This window comes from Lolium perenne, chromosome 1 (genome assembly GCF_019359855.2).
Source record: "Lolium perenne isolate Kyuss_39 chromosome 1, Kyuss_2.0, whole genome shotgun sequence".
In the NCBI taxonomy this organism is placed as follows: Eukaryota; Viridiplantae; Streptophyta; class Magnoliopsida; order Poales; family Poaceae; genus Lolium; species Lolium perenne.
In genome coordinates this window covers 151284527-151290723 of record NC_067244.2, presented here as the reverse complement: position 1 = coordinate 151290723, position 6197 = coordinate 151284527, and the positions used below count along the sequence as shown (strand labels likewise).

At 42.4% G+C, this 6197-nt stretch overlaps 1 long non-coding RNA gene across 1 annotated transcript; it reads right to left on the bottom strand.

Moving 5' to 3' along the window:
- Positions 1–4553: 4553 nt before the first annotated feature.
- LOC127307574 (uncharacterized) lies at positions 4554–5733 on the bottom strand. Its single transcript, XR_011743428.1, has 2 exons — positions 5305–5733; positions 4554–4987 (listed from the first exon to the last, which is right to left on the bottom strand). It is a non-coding gene; the product is annotated as an uncharacterized lncRNA (long non-coding RNA).
- Positions 5734–6197: the final 464 nt, after the last annotated feature.

Genomic DNA, 6197 nt, shown 5'->3' with positions numbered 1-6197 from the left:
TTTTAAATTTAAGAAACCACATGGAGTAACACGACACTGATAGTAGTTGGTGGCAGAGCCATCCAATTTAAGTGTAGATGGACTCCATTCCCCCCCCCCCTCTCCCACCGGCAACTCTTTTTCATCTGTTTTGCCGTTGCGCCACCACTATATATACATCTTAGTGGTCCCACTCCAACAATGGCACCACTGTGCTTTGTAGTCACCCGTGTCACTCGCTGCTATCCACCAGTGTTTTCTCCAAGTCCGACAAATCGACGTAGTCATCCCCGTAGCCCATCACTTCAGAGAGATTGCACTCCCACCTCAGAGCTATGAAAAAACTAACAAATACAAAGCTATGTGAGTTGTGCGTTATCCCACAGTTTTACTCAAGGTGGATTTATAAAACATCATATGCCTTTCAGTTTAAGGATCAATGAGTATAAAGCTTGATAAAACATGTGGGTGTAATCAGGTTCATTAGCGCTAAGAGGGAGCTTAGGGTCCACAACCATTCAAAAAATCTAGGCTCATAGTTAAACCAAATGCATATCACTTGCCTATCGCAGGTTGGAAATAACAGTTACCTAAACAAACATCTGAGATGTCAGATATTTTAATTGAACTGAGCTAATGGGGTCCTGCATGAGAAGTGTATACTTCATGACTTGAGTTCACCTTCAGTTGCCTACTTTACATATTTCCCGTCGTGCAAAAGGTGTTATATCATTCAAAATCATTGCATCAAACAAGGTTGATACTACATACAACTGGGAAATGTATATCTTCTTGTGAACATGCTCAAGAGAAAGAGTGACAGAAGAAATCAGCCATATGAAAATTGAAACCTTTATAGTTGAAGGTTTCATGTGAAATGAAAGTAAAAAAGATGTAGACATGGGTGCTAGAGGTTCGTAAAATTACCAAGATCTGCAGGCAATATTGGGAAGCTGCAACAAAATTACTTGTTTGTAGAAAATGGCTCATGAATAAATGTGCTAACAGTAGAGCTATGGATTTAGCAACCTTGTTCCTTCTCCTGTAAAGGTGAAGGCACTTATGTAGCAGGCATCAGCAACCTACAAAAATTGAAGCGTAAACCTAAAAGGCATCAGGTAGCACATACAAGTCAAGAAATGTACCATTTGCTGAGTACACCTAGTCAGCAGACTAATCTCCAATAAATGATTTCATGATTGTACAAATGACAAATCCAAGGTAAGCATATATAATTTTTATAATATATAAATAGCATCTTTCTGAATTTACTACTGCATAAATTGTATTTAATATCCAGAAACATCTTATATGTTGTATGGCTTAAATTAAAGGTAACTACATGTGAGAATTTGATCAGAACATATATCACACCACGTGAAAGAGTATAGAACGTTTTTGTACAATTTATGGAAGATAAAAGGGACACACTGTCTCTGTTACACCATCTATCACTACACCACTTCTTTGAACATTAATTAATTGAGGTAAATGGGCGTCCAAACACATACCAGCCAGCTTAAGGTAAATCATAAATCAAAAGCCGGAAGCAATATTTTACTTTTCCAGAGAATCAGTACCCTGAAATTTAAAAAGTGACATACCGATTCAAGATTGGCAATTGCACAGGCAATAATAGAATGCATAACGGGAGCTACTGGTCCTGACCATCTCCTGGGCGAGCTGGCTGATGCCTGTGAGGCGGCGCTGGAGCAAGTCCACCTGCGTATGCATTATCTCCAGCCGCATCGCCACCACAGTTGGGACCGAGCCACATGGGTCAGCAACTCTTGTTTTGCCAACACCATCAGATGGATCGGTCGAGCCCTCGCCGCCCATGTCCAAGAGTTCTTGGCGCGTGCTTGTTCTCAGTGAGCTCCATTATCAGAATGCGGCCATCACCTATCCCCATTATCTTGGCGCTAGCCGAAATCTGAGAACTGGGGTTAGGGTTTGGATGAGCGATGCGACTCGTGAGAGATGGATGAAGAGTTGCGACGGAGATGCTACTGAGCCAGATGGGGATAACAGATGTGGTACGAGAGTGACGACGTCGATCGTAAGGGAGAACGCTGTGCAGGGACGCCGTGCAGGTGCAGGAGAGGGGCGCTTGGGAAGCGTCGACATCCGGTCGCGTTGACTTCATTCTCCGCGCGATGGCCGGCAGCAAAGGCAATCGTGCGAGGAAGCAAAACTCGGAACACGATTTCATTTTTTGGGTAGTAGACAAAGATTGGTTACCGTGATTGATACATACCATGAATAGCCTAGGGGACGGATCCGACGGATGGATTTTAAGTGGAGGAGAACCAAATCTGGAGATGTTACCATATTTGATGTACGTAATCTGGAGCATAATTGATGTTACCATATATGTGATTACTGTACGTGAAGGAGAACCAAGTCTGCAGATGTTACCATATTTTGATGTACGTGATTGAGATATTGTGACTGATTTTGATACCATAATTAAGTTCTGCGTGGGGATATTTGGTGTTTGATTTGATCGGACGAAGCGGAGTAGGGAGAATAGATTGGATGGCCAGGATCTTTTCAATGACGACCACCAAAGTGTGTTGAGTGTCGAACGACCAACTCCCATTTAATAGTAAAGATATATAAGCTTACCAACCATCTTTTGATAGCATTCTCGGACTACCGGTCTTCCCGTGCTAGCCATTAGTCGATGACTTTGCTCAATCGGAGTGCTAGCGGGTCGACATCCCAACATACCAGCTTCACGAAGTAAATCTAGAACATACTTCCTTTGAGAGAGGAACATACCATTAGGCCCTCTTGATACCTCTATCCCAAGGAAGTATCTCAAGTGTCCAAGATCTTTCACTTCAAACTCTTGTGCGAGATGTTTTTTTAAATAGGAAATTTCTCCATGATCATCTCCGGTGATCACAATATCATCCACATACACTATGAGAATAGAAATTTTACCCATGCTGCACTTGTAAAACAGGGTGTGGTCGGCATTGCTCTGGCAATAACCTTTCTTGAGTATAGCTCGACGAAATCTATCAAACCAAGCTCTAGGTGATTGTTTTAATCCATACAAAGACCGATGCAACCGAAGCACTTTTCCATTTGTTTGGTTGGTCTCAAACCCTGGTGGTATATGCATATATACTTCTTCTCGAAGGTCACCATGGAGAAATGCATTTTTCACGTCCATTTGATAAATGTTCCAATCAAAGTTGACTGCACAAGATATAAGTGTTCTTACTGAGTTCATCTTAGCCACCGGAGCAAAAGTCTCCTCATAATCAATCCCATAAGTTTGGGTGTATCCCTTTGCCACAAGGCGAGCTTTGTACCTATCCACTTTTCCTTCTGGAGTATGTTTAATTGTGAAAACCCACTTACAGCCTACAGGTTGCTTACCCGGTGGTAGATCAACAAGCTCCCAAGTTTTATTCTTCTCCAAAGCTCTCATCTCCTCGCGCATAGCTTCCTTCCACTTTGGATCCTCTTTAGCTTCTTTCCAGTTAGTAGGTACAGGTATAGAATCAAGAGATGCGATAAAATTTTGGAAGGAGTGGCTACAATGCTTGTAAGACAAGAAGTTGGCAATATTGTTTTTATATCCAACATAGTCTTTAAGGCGTGATGGGATATTTGTGGATCTAGTTGTTTTCGTAAGTGCAATAGGCAATTCACTTTGAGGATCAGGGGTAGATAATGGATTATCACTTAGACCTGTAGTGCTAGTAGGAGCAACTGGACTAAGGGGATATAGATTGGTACCTGGGTCCTCATGCATGGGAGACTCTACATCCGATGAAGATGGTGTTGAGTTCACAGTTGCATCTTGCATGTCTCCATGATTAGAGTTTTCATCATTACCACCATTCCTACTATTTGTTGTTTCATCCTCTTGGCTAGGAGTATTATTATAAACTTGCGGTACACCTGAAGTGGGAACAAGGATAGGGCAAACCGGAGTACCTCTACTATTACTCTCCCCCTCTTGTTGCACTTCAGGTGGAGATAAAGTAATGCCAGTGTCACCGGTTGGGCTATAGTAGGGTTCATACTCACGGAATGTCACATCCATACTTACAAAGAAACGGCGCTCAGAGGGACACCAACACCTATATCCCTTCTGAGAAGGAGAATAGCCCATAAAGACACATTTAATGGCACGAGGATCAAGTTTCCCAACTGAATTTCTATAATCATGAACGAAGCAAACACACCCAAAAACCTTTGGAGATATCACAAAAGTGTTAGATTTTAGAAGACACTCAGCAGGAGTCTTATAATCAAGAACACGAAGAGGCATACGATTTGTGAAATATGTCGCAGTTTTAATCGCCTCCCCCCCACAGAAATTTGGGAACATTCATTGTAAACATAAGCGAACGAGCAACCTCAAGCAAATGTTGATTTTTACGTTCTGCGACACCGTTCTGTTCTGGAGTGTGAACGCAGGTAGTTTGATGTACAATGCCACAGGAGGCAAGGAACTTCCCAAACTCCTGGTTCGTATATTCAGTGCCATTGTCAGAACGTAAAATTTTAATAGTCAATCCAAACTGGTTTTGAATGAGAGCATATAAGTCTTTGAAAACTGCGAAGACATCACTTTTATGTTTCAAAAGATAGAGCCAAGTATAGCGACTAAAACAATCAATAAAGGTTACAAACCACCTATGCCCAGAAACCGATTGAACCTCACAGGCCCCCAAACATCGGAGTGAATAACTTCAAATGGTTTCTCACTTCTTAATCCCCTACTAGGATAGGTGCCCCTTGTATGTTTAGCTAACTCGCATGCATCACACACAAGGGATTCACTAGAACAAGATTTAAACAGATACAGATAAATGCGAGATAAAGTAGCAAAAGATGGGTGACCAAGCCTGCGGTGGTGGAGTAAAAGTTCCTGAGTAGGAGACATGCAAATTGCAAAAGCGACTTCATCACTTCCTTCATCGAGATAGTATAGTCCGTTATGCATGGTCCCAGTCCCAAGTAGTCTCCCTATCCCTAGCTCCTGAAAAGCGCAACAAGTAGGATCAAACCAACCGATGCATTGAAGGGATTTTGTAATGGAGCTGACAGACAGAAGATTGACTGGGAAATTAGGAACATATAAAACTGGTGATAAGGATAATGTGTTAGTGCATTGGATCGATCCACACCCTAAGATTGATGATGTGGATCCATCAGCTACACGCACTTTATCTTTACCGGAACATGGTTTGTAGGATGTAAATAGGCGTGAGTCTCCTGTCATATGGTTAGTGGCTCCTGTATCAATAATCCAATATCTAGATTGGATTTTGGAAGTGTGAGCCTGAGATTCCATACCTTGAGAAGTGACAAGATAGCTGGAATTTGCTTTAGAGGAGTCTTGCGAGGAAGACGAGCATTCAGAGAGCTTGAGCTTGGATTTAAATTCCTCAAGAGCTTGAACATCTACCGCCCGTACCTCCCCTGTAGAAGAAGTGTGATTAGCTTTCTTCCACCTACCACCAAGAGCTCCCCCTTGCTGGGATCTTCCCTTTTTCCAATCAGGTGGAAAGCCATGCAGCTTGAAACAACTTTCTTTATTGTGCCCATTTTTCTTACAGTAGTCACAAAACCGTTTGTTCTTGTCAGCATGCACTCCTCTGCTAGAGGTATGAAATGATTGCAGTGACATGGCTGCACGAGCATCTTCACTCTTTTGGTTGTCCCCATCTTGACCGGTGAGCCGCGTCTCCTCTTCCAACACACTTGAGACAATATCTTCTAGGCTAGGCCTGTTAGCACTAATCTTGATTAGAATTTCCTTAGTTAGAGTTAATCTTGATTAAAGGGTTAAAGAGTCTAGTTTGGTTCATAGCTAGGTTGATTAGTTAGTCATTGTCCGGTTTGGACATGCAACAAGAAGTTGTAGTCCCTGTAGGATTCAATGTACTAGCTAGTTGCCTCACGTGAGTTCTAGTTAGCTGAGTTAGATCCGTCTTAGTACTAGACTAGTTCGTGTCAGACTAGGTTTAGGTGTTGAGTCGGTTGTGTCGGCCGTGTATATATACACGGGGTGCTGGTTAAGTTGTACCGCAGATTAGAAATTGAGAAATAAAGAGAAAAGAACGGGTGCGACACGCACCCTTGGCGATAGTTTTGCGTTTTCGTGTGTGTCGTCTATTTTGATGTGATCGATCCGTTGGAGAATCCCAACAATTGGTATCAGAGCCAGGTCGAAGATTTGAAGCCAC